Source organism: Artemia sp. Qi Xiang Cuo, chromosome 7 (genome assembly GCF_049724085.1).
Source record: "Artemia sp. Qi Xiang Cuo chromosome 7, ASM4972408v1, whole genome shotgun sequence".
NCBI lineage: Eukaryota > Metazoa > Arthropoda > Branchiopoda > Anostraca > Artemiidae > Artemia > Artemia sp. Qi Xiang Cuo.
This window is the reverse complement of record NC_142800.1, coordinates 15,978,449-15,990,480: the sequence shown is the minus strand read 5'-3', so window position 1 is coordinate 15,990,480 and position 12,032 is coordinate 15,978,449. Positions and strand designations below refer to the sequence as shown.

General features: G+C 34.6%; 2 non-coding genes across 2 annotated transcripts; both read right to left on the bottom strand.

Moving 5' to 3' along the window:
- Positions 1-366: 366 nt before the first annotated feature.
- On the bottom strand, positions 367-528 carry LOC148950001 (U1 spliceosomal RNA). The gene has a single exon (XR_016142014.1). It is a non-coding gene; the product is annotated as a U1 spliceosomal RNA (small nuclear RNA).
- A 2,486-nt stretch (positions 529-3,014) lies between these two features.
- On the bottom strand, positions 3,015-3,176 carry LOC148950000 (U1 spliceosomal RNA). Its single transcript, XR_016142046.1, has one exon. It is a non-coding gene; the product is annotated as a U1 spliceosomal RNA (small nuclear RNA).
- Positions 3,177-12,032: the final 8,856 nt, after the last annotated feature.

Sequence of the window (12,032 nt, the reverse complement as noted above, 5' to 3'; positions counted from 1 at the left end):
ACAGAATGTGATTAAAACGGTTTAAGATGTATTATGCGGTAAAGTTTTGCTAAATTCACAATTTTATAGTAAAGAACGAGCTCTAAATGATGGTTCTAGCTGTAGATGCAATCAAACAAACCGAAGCCCATACTAACTAAAAGTTTAAAACATGTTTTGAAAAATCATAATTGCAGTAGTTTCCACAACCTAGTGAAAGGCGAAACAGAGCCAAAACAACCTACTCTTTTCAAAAAGGCCCAATGATGAACTTGACATGTCTCGATATTGTCTTGAACAACTTCAAATTCTCTACTTTGTCCTTTCAAATTCAAAATGTGTGACAAATAAAAGGGGCCAGAATGAAAATACTTTTCACTGTTTGGAAAGGGGTCCACGAGAACGAAGCCCCCACTGCAAAAATTACGCTTTTAAGTTACCCCCAGTTGGGGTAATCACAGGGGTCAACCATTCCAACGTGCAATGGAAAGGCCTCACCCTAGGAGCGCCTCCTTTATGATCTAGGCAGCTTCTCAGCCAGGTAAGTAGGATTAGACCAAAATCTAACATTTTACTAATATCTTTCGACATAAATCTGTCTGCTTTGAATGCCACTCAAAAGGTCCAATTAATAAAAAAGATGCACGTGTACATAAATGTCTCACATCAATGAATCAAGTCTCTAAATTATTTGTGAAAATAGCAATTTACCATTTCATTTTTAATGAAATGCTCTGATATGTTTCTTGATTTTATTGCGTTTACCTTACGTTCATCAAGCTTGTACACGAAAATGTAGTTTTTTTGTGAAAATTTTGTCTATTTTTAAAACTATTTCATTTTTAATTACAAAAGGCATTAGCTATAGTAATTTTCTTAGAATGAACCATTAAACAGCTCTTTACGATTTTCCAAGGCCCAGTTAGCTGAGGAGAAAGAAAAAATGGGGGAAAAAAATGCTGTCGATGCAGAATATCGCAGTTAAAGCGAATTTTCTTGTTTTTAAAGCCAAAATATTTTCTTTGTTGTTTAAGCCAAGAGACTGTAAGTTTCCTATGTAAGTGTTTCGAAAAGGCAGTTCTAATAGTGGAATTTGTGATTCAATCTGACTCTATTTTTAGAAATTATGGGTTTTTGTATGTTTTAGTATGGGACGTGGTCGCTTCTTACTAGGTTGCAAGCTGCCGCTGCAATCCGGATATCTTGTTGAAAGATAATCGAGCATAAATATTGTATTCACTTATTATTTCATATATAATAATAACCTACGATTATGACGTCATTCATCAAGTTTGTACATGAAAATGCAGTTTTTTGGTAAAAAGTGATACTATTTTAAAGGCAATTTTTTTAACTGCAAAAGATACTAGTTATAGCAATTCCCTTTAAAATCAGCTATTAAACAGCTCTCTGTGATTTTGCCAGTGCCCACATAGCCAAGAGGAAAAACAAAAAAAAAGATGCCGTCGATTTCGAATATCGTAGGTCAAGCCACTTTTCTGGTTTTTCAAGCAAGCTTATTTTCTTTGTAGTTCAAGCCAAGAGATTGTAAGTTTCCTATGTAAAACTTTAAAACAAGGCAGTTCTAATAGTGTACTTTGCTTCTATCCGACATTATTTTTAGGAGTTATGGGCTATTGTATTTCTTAGCATTGGACGTGATCATCTCCTACTAGGCTGCTAGCTACCGCTGTAACCCGGATATCATAAATGAATACCAGTGGCTTTAATCTGGGAAGGTGATTTTTTCTATAAGACGCTTTCTGTATTCCCCATCTTGGATTCAAAAAAAAATTCGTGGTATTTTCACTGAAAAGGGCTTGAATTTTTTTGAAGTTTTATATAGTTTACAAAAGTTGTTGGTGAAAAGCCAATAACCACTTGCCATAATTAAAGTGCCCAAGCTGTATTAAAGTCCCCATGCATTTTTTTTTTTGGAAATAATCCGTAATCATTAACCACTGAAATTTAAATTGAACTAAGATTCGGTAGAATTACTAAAGCGATTGTTTTTGGCCTTAGACGGCTTGGTTCTGAGGTGAGTTGCTAGCAGTAGCAGCAGTAATATCTAAAGCCCCCTTTGGTTGTTAACGAAAAAATAATTAACATAATCAGTAGAACGGGCACTGGGTTCTCAGATATTAAAGTTTCGACTATTTAGTCAAATTGTTAAGAGATTGAAAAATCCCTTATTTTCTTTTCTCAAAAAGGTAAATTTGTATTCAAACGATTAAAACGTTTGTACAAAAACATGAAATGTTTTTGTAAATAAATCATAACTGTATACCAGCGGTAAGATTTGAACCCAAGCCTCCGTATAGACTGGTGGCTAACACCAGCACCTTGGACCGCCTGGCCACGCTGCCTCTCATAACTATATATGTAAATCCGGGTTGCAGCAGTAGCTAGTAACCTAGTAAGAGACGATCAGTCTAAAGCTAAGAAATATAAAAACCCATAACTCCTAAAAGAAAGAGTCAGATCAAAACAAAAAATACATCATTAGAACCGTCTTGTCCGAAACACCATGTATAGGAAACTTTCTGTCCCTTGGCTTGAACAGCAAGGAAAATATCTTGATAAGAATCTTCAGAGTAGCTTCAGAGGTCGGTGGATCGAACCCTAACCAAAGAACGCTAGACCTTAGGCCCAGCGATGTTCGATGAGATTTAGATCCAACCTTCTCCGGGGCAAACGCCCCGGAGATTTTGCTAAATTCACAATTTTATAGTAAAGAACGAGCTCTAAATGATGGTTGTAGCTGTAGATGCAATAAACTAAAAGACAAACCGAAGCCCATACTAACTAAAAGTTTAAACTATGTTTTGAAAAATCATTATTGCAGTAGTTGCCACAACCTAGTGAAAGGCGAACTAGAGCCGAAACAATCTACTCTTTTCAATAGGGCCCAATGATGAATTTGACATGTCTCGTTTTTGTCTTGAACAACATCAAATTCTCTACTTTTTCCTGTCAACTTCAAAATGTGTGACAAATAAAAGGGGCCAGAATAAAAATACTTTTCACTGTGTGGAAAGGGGTCCACGAGAACGAAGCCCCCACTGCAAAAATTACGCTTTTAAGTTACCCCCATTTGGGGTAATCACAGGGGTCAACCATTCCAACGTGCAATGGAAAGGCCTCACCCTAGGAGCGCCTCCTTTATGATCTAGGCAGCTTCTCAGCCAGGTAAGTAGGATTAGATAAAAATCTAACATTTTACTAATATCTGTCGACATAAATCTGTCTGCTTTGAATGCCACTCAAAAGGTCCAATTAATGAAAAAGATGCACATTTACATAAATTTTTTACATCAATGAATCAAGTCTCTAAATTATTTTTGAAAATACCAATTTACCATTTCTTTTTTAATGAAATGCTCTGATATTTTTCTTCATTTTGTTGCGTTTACCTTACGTTCATCAAGCTTGTACACCAAAATGTAGCTTTTTGTAAAAAATTGATTCTATTTTTAAAACTATTTAATTTTTAATTACAAAAGGCACTAGCTAGAGTAATTTTCCTTAGAATGAGCCATTAAACAGCTATCTACGATTTTCCAGTGCCCAGTTAGCTGAGGAGAAAGAAAAAATGGGAGAAAAAATGCTGTCGATGCAGAATATCGCAGTTAAAGCAAATTTTATTATTTTGAAAGGCAAAATCTTTTCTTTGTCGTTTAAGCCAAAAGACTGTAAGTTTCCTATGTAAGAGTTTCGAAAAGGCAGTTCTAATAGTGTACTTTGTGATTCGATCTGACTCTATTTTTAGGAGTTATGGGTTATTGTATCTCTTAGTATGGGACGTGGTCGCTTCTTACTAGGTTGCAAGCTGCCGCTGCAATCCGGATATCTTGTTGAAAGATAATCGAGCATAAATATTGTATTCACTTATTATTTCATATATAATAATAACCTACGATTATGACGTCATTCATCAAGTTTGTACATGAAAATGCAGTTTTTTTGTAAAAGTGATAAAGGCAATTTTTTTTAATTACAAAAGAAACTAGATATAGCAATTCCCTTTAAAATGAGCTATTAAACAGCTCTCTGTGATTTTGCCAGTGCCCAGATAGCCGAGAGGAAAAAACGGAAAAAATATGCCGTCGATGTCAAATATCGTAGGTCAAGCCACTTTTCTTGTTTTTCAAGCAAGCATATTTTCTTTGTAGTTCAAGCCAAGAGATTGTAAGTTTTCTATGTAAAAGTTTAAAACAAGGCAGTTCTAATAGTGTACTTTGCTTCTATCTGACATTATTTTTAGGAGTTATGGGCTATTTTATTTGTTAGCATGGGACGTGATCATCTCTTACTAGGCTGCTAGCTACCGCTGCAACTCGGATATCAAATCAATACCAGTGGGTTTAATCTGGGAAGGTGATATTTTCTATAAGACATTTTCTGTATTCCACGTCTTGGATTCAAAAAAAAATTCGTGGTATTTTCATTGAAAAGGGCCTGATTTTTTTTTGGAAATTTTATATAGTTTACAAAAGTTGATGGTGAAAAGCCAAAAACCACTTCCCATAATTAAAGTGTCCAAGCTGGATTAAAATCCCCATTCATTTTTTTGGAAATAGTCCGTAATTATTAACTACTGAAATTTAAATTGAACCAAGACTCGGTAGAATTACTAAAGCGATTGTTTTTGGCTTTAGACAGCTTAGTTCTGAGGTGAGGTACTAGCAGTGGCAGTAGTAAAAATTAAAGCCCCCTTTGGTTGTTAACGAGAAAATAATCAACATAATCAGTAGAACGGGCACTGGGTTCTCAGATATTAAAGTTTTGACTATTTAGTCAAATTGTTAAGAGATTGAGAAATCCCTTATTTTCTTTTCTCAAAAAGGTAAATTTGTATTCAAACGATCAAAACGTTTGTACAAAAACATGACATATTTTTGTACATAAATCATAATCGTATACCAGCGGTAAGATTTGAACCCACGCCTCCGAAGAGACTGGTGGCTAACACCAGCACCTTGGACCGCTTGGCCACGCTGCCTCTCATAACTATATATACAAATCCGGGTTGCAGCAGTAGCTAGCAACCTAGTAAGAGACGATTAGTCCAAAGCTAAGAAATATAAAAACCCATAACTCCTAAAAAAAAGAGTCCGATCAAAACAAAAAGTACATCATTAGAACCGTCTTGTCCGATACACCCTGTATAGGAAACTTTCTGTCCCTTGGATTGAATAGCAAGGGACATATCTTGATAAGAATCTTCAGAGCAGCTTCAGAGGTCGGTGGATCAAAACCTAACCAAAGAACGCTAGACCTTAGGCCCAGCGAGGTTCAATCAGATTTCAATCCATCCATCTCCGGGGCAAGCACCCAACGCACTTCCGCTGCGCTAAGCTGCTCAATGTGATTTAAACAGTTTGTGATGTATTATACGGGAATTTTTTTCTAAATCCACAATTTTATAGTAAAGAACGAGCTCTAAATGATGGTTTTACCTATAGCTGCAATCCAGTGAAAGACAAACCAAAGCATATATTAACTAAAAGTTTAAAACATGTTTTGAAAAATCATTATTGCACTAGTTGGCACAACCTAGTGAAAGGCGAACCATAGCCAATAGTATCCAAAAACTGAAAAAAACACGTTTTTGAAAACAGTAATAAAGAACGAAGTCTGAGCTATAGTAACTGAAATGTTAAAATAAATCATCATGTTTATTTTTGCTAAATCCACAATTTTATAGTAAAGAACGAGCTCTAAATGATGGTTGCACCTATAGCTGCAATCAAGTAAAAGACAAACCGAAGCCCATTGTAACTAAAAGTTTAAAATATGTTTTGAAAAATCATTATTGCAGTAGTTGGCACAACCTAGTGAAAGGTGAACCAGAGCCCACAGTAACCAAAAAGTGAAAAAACACGTTTTGAAAACAGTAATAAAGAACAAAATCTAGGCCATAGTAACTGAAATGTTAAATTCAATAATCAAATGCATGATGATGCAACAAATATAGATAGGATATATAATAGTTTTTACTTTGAAGAATATTTGACAATATTTCTGCTTATTTTTAGTTCAGCGAGGCTCTTTACTTCTCTTTAAAAAATTTTCTCCGCATGTTTTCCATTGAATATTACTATCTGTAAGTAATTAAATAATAAAAAAGAACAAGTCTAGCAACTGAAAGTAAGGAGCAATATCAAACATTAAAACGAACAGAAAAGCGTATCGAAAAGTCAAAATTGAGAGAACAAAACAGCCAGGAGTGTTATCACAATGATGAAGATTATCAAAACAAATATAATAAAATTTGATACCAGAATAATGGGTAGATACTGGGGTGACAAAAGCTATAATGAAAAAATCAAAACCTCTACGAGGTTGTACCAAAGAACGCATAAAGACGAAGTAAAAATTTACATTCAGAAGTCCAAGATGGCAAAAATGCAGGCTCATCTTTCTAAATTGAGAAATATTTTACGAATGTTTTACCAGGATTACAAAAAATATTCAAAATTACAGATTAAAAATTCTCTTTAAAAGAGTGGATGTTGTATGTACAAAAACATGAAATGTTTTTGTACATAAATCATAATCGTATACCAGCGGTAAGATTTGAACCCGTGCCTCCGAAGAGACTGGTAGCTAACACCAGCACCTTGGACCCCTTGGCCAAGCTGCCTCTCATAACTATATATGTAAATCCGAGTTGCAGCAGTAGCTAGCAATCTAGTAAGAGATGATCAGTCCAAAGCTAAGAAATATAAAAACCCATAACTCCTAAAAAAAAGAGTCAGATCAAAACAAAAAGTACATCATTAGAACCGTCTTGTCCGAAACACCCTGTATAGGAAACTTTCTGTCCCTTGGCTTGAACAGCAAGGGAAATATCTTGATGATCTAGGCAGCTTCTCAGCCAGGCAAGTAGGATTAGATAAAAATCTTTAACATTTTTACTAATAGATAGAACAGATAAAACATTTTACTAATATCTTTCGACATAAATCTGTCTTCTTTGAAGGCCACTCAGAAGGTCCAATTAATGAAAAAGATGCACGTGTACATAAATTTTTCACATCAATGAATCAAGTCTCTAAATTATTTTTGAAAATAGTAATTTACAATTTCATTTTCATAGGCAAACGTTTTAATCGTTTGAATGCAAATTTACCTTTTTGAGAAAAGAAAATCAGGGATTTCTCAATATCTTAAAAATTTGACTAAATAGTCGAAACTTTAATATCTGAGAACCGAAAATTTAATATCTGAGAACCCAGTGGCCGTTCTACTGATTATGTTAATTATTTTCTCGTTAACAACTAAAGGGGAATTTAGTCATAACTACTGCTACTGCTAGCAACTCACCTCAGAACTAATCTGTCTAAAGCCAAAAACAATCGCTTTAGTAATTCTACCGAGTCTTGGTTCAATTTAAATTTCAGTGGTTAATAGTTACGGACTATTTCCAAAAAAATGCATGGAGTTTTTAATCCAGCTTGGGCACTTTAATTATGGCAAGTGGTTATTGGCTTTTCACCATCAACTTTTGTAAACTATATAAAATTTCAAAAAAAATTCAGGCCCTTTTCAATGAAAATACCGCGAATTGTTTTTTTGAATCCAAGACGGGGAATACAGAAAACGTCTTATAGAAAAAATCACCTTCCCAGATTAAAGCCACTGGTATTCATTTATGATATCCGGGTTAAAGCGGTAGCTAGCAGCCTAGTAAGAGATGATCACGTCCCATGCTAAGAAATACAGTAGCCCATAACTCCTAAAAATAATGTCGGATAGAAGCAAAGTACACTATTAGAACTGCCTTGTTTTAAACTTTTACATAGGAAACTTACAATCTCTAGGCTTGAACTACAAAGAAAATATGCTTGCTTAAAAAACAAGAATAGTGGCTTGACCTACGATATTCGACATCGACGGCATCTTTTTTCTGTTTTTTCCTCTCGGCAATCTGGGCACTGGCAAAATCATAGAAAGCTGTTTAATAGCTCATTTTAAAGGGAATTGCTATATCTAGTTTCTTTTGTAATTAAAAAAAATTGCCTTTAAAATAGTATCACTTTTTACCAAAAAACTGCATTTTCATGTACAAACTTGATGAATGACGTCATAATCGTAGGTTATTATTATATATGAAATAATAAGTGAATACAATATTTATGCACGATTATCTTTCAACAAGATATCCGGGTTGCAGCGGCAGCTTGCAACCTAGTAAGAAGCGACCACGTCCCACACTAAGAGATACAATAACCCATAACTCCTAAAAATAGAGTCAGATCGAATCACAAAGTAAACTATTAGAACTGCCTTTTCGAAACTCTTACACAGGAAACCTTCAGTCTCTTGGCTTAAACAACAAAGAAAATATTTTGGCTTTAAAAACAAGAAAATTCGCTTTAACTGCGATATTCTGCATCGACAGCATTTTTTTCCCCCATTTTTTCTTTCTCTTCAGTTAACTGGGCACTGGAAAATCGTAAAGAGCTGTTTAATGGCTCATTCTAAAGGAAATTGCTATATTTAGTGCCTTTTGTAATTAAGAATGAAATAGTTTTAAAAATAGAATCAATTTTTACAAAAAACTACATTTTCATGTACAAGCTTGATGAACGTAAGCTAAACGTAATAAAATCAAGAAAAATATCAGAGCATTTCATTAAAAATGAAATGGTAAATTGCTATTTTCAAAAATAATTTGAGACTTGATTCATTGATGTGAAAAATTTATGTACACGTGCATCTTTTACATTAATTTGACCTTCTGAGTTGCATTCAAAGCAGACAGATATTAAAGACACGTACTCGCAAGGGTAAGTGACAGTTGCTTGTTCGTTGGCTAGGATACAACTCTGATTTTAATTCTTGGATACACGCTGAAGATGTTCATAATGTCTAATGATTTGTACGTGGCATTCATGTCCAATGTTTCTGACCGTCTCTATGACGATTTGAATAAAACGAGCGATTTTTGGAAAAAACTTTCCCTTGCCATTAAATTTGACGGAAGGTATGAAGATTCTCTTGTACATTGTATTCTCAAAAATACATGTGATATCCTAAGAAAGGATCACGCATATGATATAAAAATTAGACCGCATGATTGGCCAGTCGTAAGCGATCAACATATAATTGAAAAGATCAATTCACATGAATATCTGTTTGTCATATTATCAAACAAGGAATTTGGTGCATGAATGATTTGTGTAGTGCTAACAACAAAAAATTAAAATATCGTAAAAATGGTGCGTTTCAATTCAACTATTTTATGGAGGAGGGTAAGATCTACATTAGTTCGCCCATTGACAACGAAAATGTTATTCTTAACGATAATCTAAGATATATTCTTGGCTTTCAACATAATATAGTCAATGGTAATAGTTCTGGAAGTGCTAGTGGCATGGATCATGTCATTTTGTAGAGTACCCACCCATCTTTTCCTCGGACAGTTGTATATTTCTTTACGCATCCTTTGTCGAGAGATCAAGAGTCGGTAATGCCAATGTCCCCGTCCTACGTGTTCTTGAACCAAAAACCTCTAATGAACGTATTCACCATTACAATATACAGCACCTCCAATACATGGTAGTCAACACTTCATATTTGGAGCTCTGTCTGCTAACATTAAGAAGTGAATTGGGTGATCCTCTAGCAATAACAAAAGGTTTGGCTGTGATTACATATAATTTTCAACCCATCCAGTGAACTAGCTAATAGAAATCATTTTGCCTGTCCCGATATTGATGGCTATGTTGCTACTCTTAGACCACGACAGTTGGATCATGGAATAGACTATTGCAGGGGTCGTTCGTCAATGTTCAGTTATGGTCTCGGCAATTGATTTGCTAATCTGTTTTGCTTTGCACTACCCCTGGATAAAAAATACATTGCAATGGTTCTCACAGGTTTTGCATCGTCTAGACTACATGATTGAGGCTCTGGGAAGGATTTTAAAGAATGTGTTTCACAAAATCTCAGGTCCAGCGCGCGATCCCTTGGCGAACGATTGAAATTACGACAAAGCGGAAAGGTTTAAAAAGGGTGCGAAAGACCTTATCACTCATCAGTCTCAACTCAGCCTGGAAGCTTAAAACATCCAAAAAAATTAAAAATATCGAAAAAGAATTTATTTTTCCTAGAAAATGAAATATCTACCACATAAAGAATCTAATCCTTCGGTCAACTCATCTCTAAGTCTTTCAATGAAGCAAATGTAGATGTCAGTGTAAAACATAGATACTATAATCAATTTTATCCGCAGCGGCCGCTCTCTGAAAACTTGCATTCTAAAATTTATTCCAATGAAGATTATTTCATAGATTTGTTTTGAACTTTTACACTTTTGTTTTGAACATGTCATTATTAAAAAATATAACAATTAAAAACCAATTGCGGCTGAGGGATTATCCTATGAAAATTGTGTACTGCACAATTTACTTAGACAAATAAGTGTCTAAATAAATGATACATTGGTGAGTTGAGCAATAATCTTTTAAATTATGCAAGTTGTATACAGTTCATGTTGATGACTCTAATGTCTTACAGGCTTCTGAGAGGTATGGCATTGGATATGAATATAAAATAGACACTGACACTACAAATATACTTAGAGATGCGACAACTAAAGATTTGCATTTAATTGCTAAACTAAATCATTAGATATTTAATCTACCTCAATGGTTGCCTCCCAATATTAAGATTGATATAAAGCTACAACTCGCACCGTTCAATTTGATTTTCCGAGAAGAATTGGGCACTGCACCCGATGTTACAGTCTCTCTCACGTCGGAAATATTTCGTGTACGAAAACAGCAAGTTACGAGTTCTGTTGCCTTGGTAATTGAAAAATTTAAAGCCTCTGGAAATAATATCAAAGAGCTCATTCCTCATACAATCACGAATTAACGCCATATTGCTACAGGTACGCGTATCTATACCGATTCGTCATTTATCAATGGCGAAATTCCTTCAAAATTGGCATTGGCCTTTGTAGAAAGTACTAGTGCCTTTTGATCATGGCCAAATTTTCCGCATAAATTTGAATTGATGGACTCTCAACGCTCGTATGTAAAGAAAATGGAATTCCTCTCTACAAATTGTCCTTTGATAAATCCTATAGGACCCTATATGAATTGACAATGCAATTCCTAGATCGAGATTCACAATTATATGAAAACAGTATAACCCAAGAAATGTTTGGAAAAACTCATTGTATTATTGTATTCCATTTGTTCGGTACTCAACATAAAAGTATTGTCCGGACGGAGAATGTAGGTTTAGAGTGTTCCTTTGTTGAGCCATTTGACGAAAATATTGCATTAATCTCGCTAAATCAATTTGAAACATATTGGGAATTTACCCCTGATGATAGTGTTTTACTAGATTTTGAACCTTGAACACGGATCAAATAATAAATGTATTTAATATGGATCCATTCATGTCCAAATACAAATCGTATTGCATATTGTAGGATTTCCTGGAGCATATTCAACATGCTGACAATACAATTACTATTGTTACTACCAGCCCATCAGCTGTAAAGACAGGTCAGTGGCTATGCATCTTTCAAACAAGAAAGGATATAGAATTGGTTGATCCTCTTGCTCTACTGTATACTTTCTACACACCCCTGATTCAAAATTTTCTGCAGCAGATTGGAAAATCTATTATTCAAAATTGGAAGCGAGTACAAGATTTATCAACGAAAATCTGTGGTTTTCATGCACTATTATCTTTTATTTTCCGATGTCGGGTGCATACTTACAGTCAATTCCTCAAGATTTATGGCGACAATCCTCGATTGAACGACTTTCTAGTTGAAATACTCTTTTCTATCTGTATAATATTGATTTCAGTGCCCTAAGAGTGAAATACTTTAAAAATGTATGTGAATTTATTTATTAATAAAACTTGTATATACAAAACACTGTATCTATTAGATTTCTTCTTCTGTGTATAGCTACTCATCAAAAACGATAAGTGGCAGCAGCCCGTCAGGATTTAACTTGTCTTCATCATGACATGCAAAGTCAGGGTCATATTTTCTACAATATATTGTAACTTCATTTTTA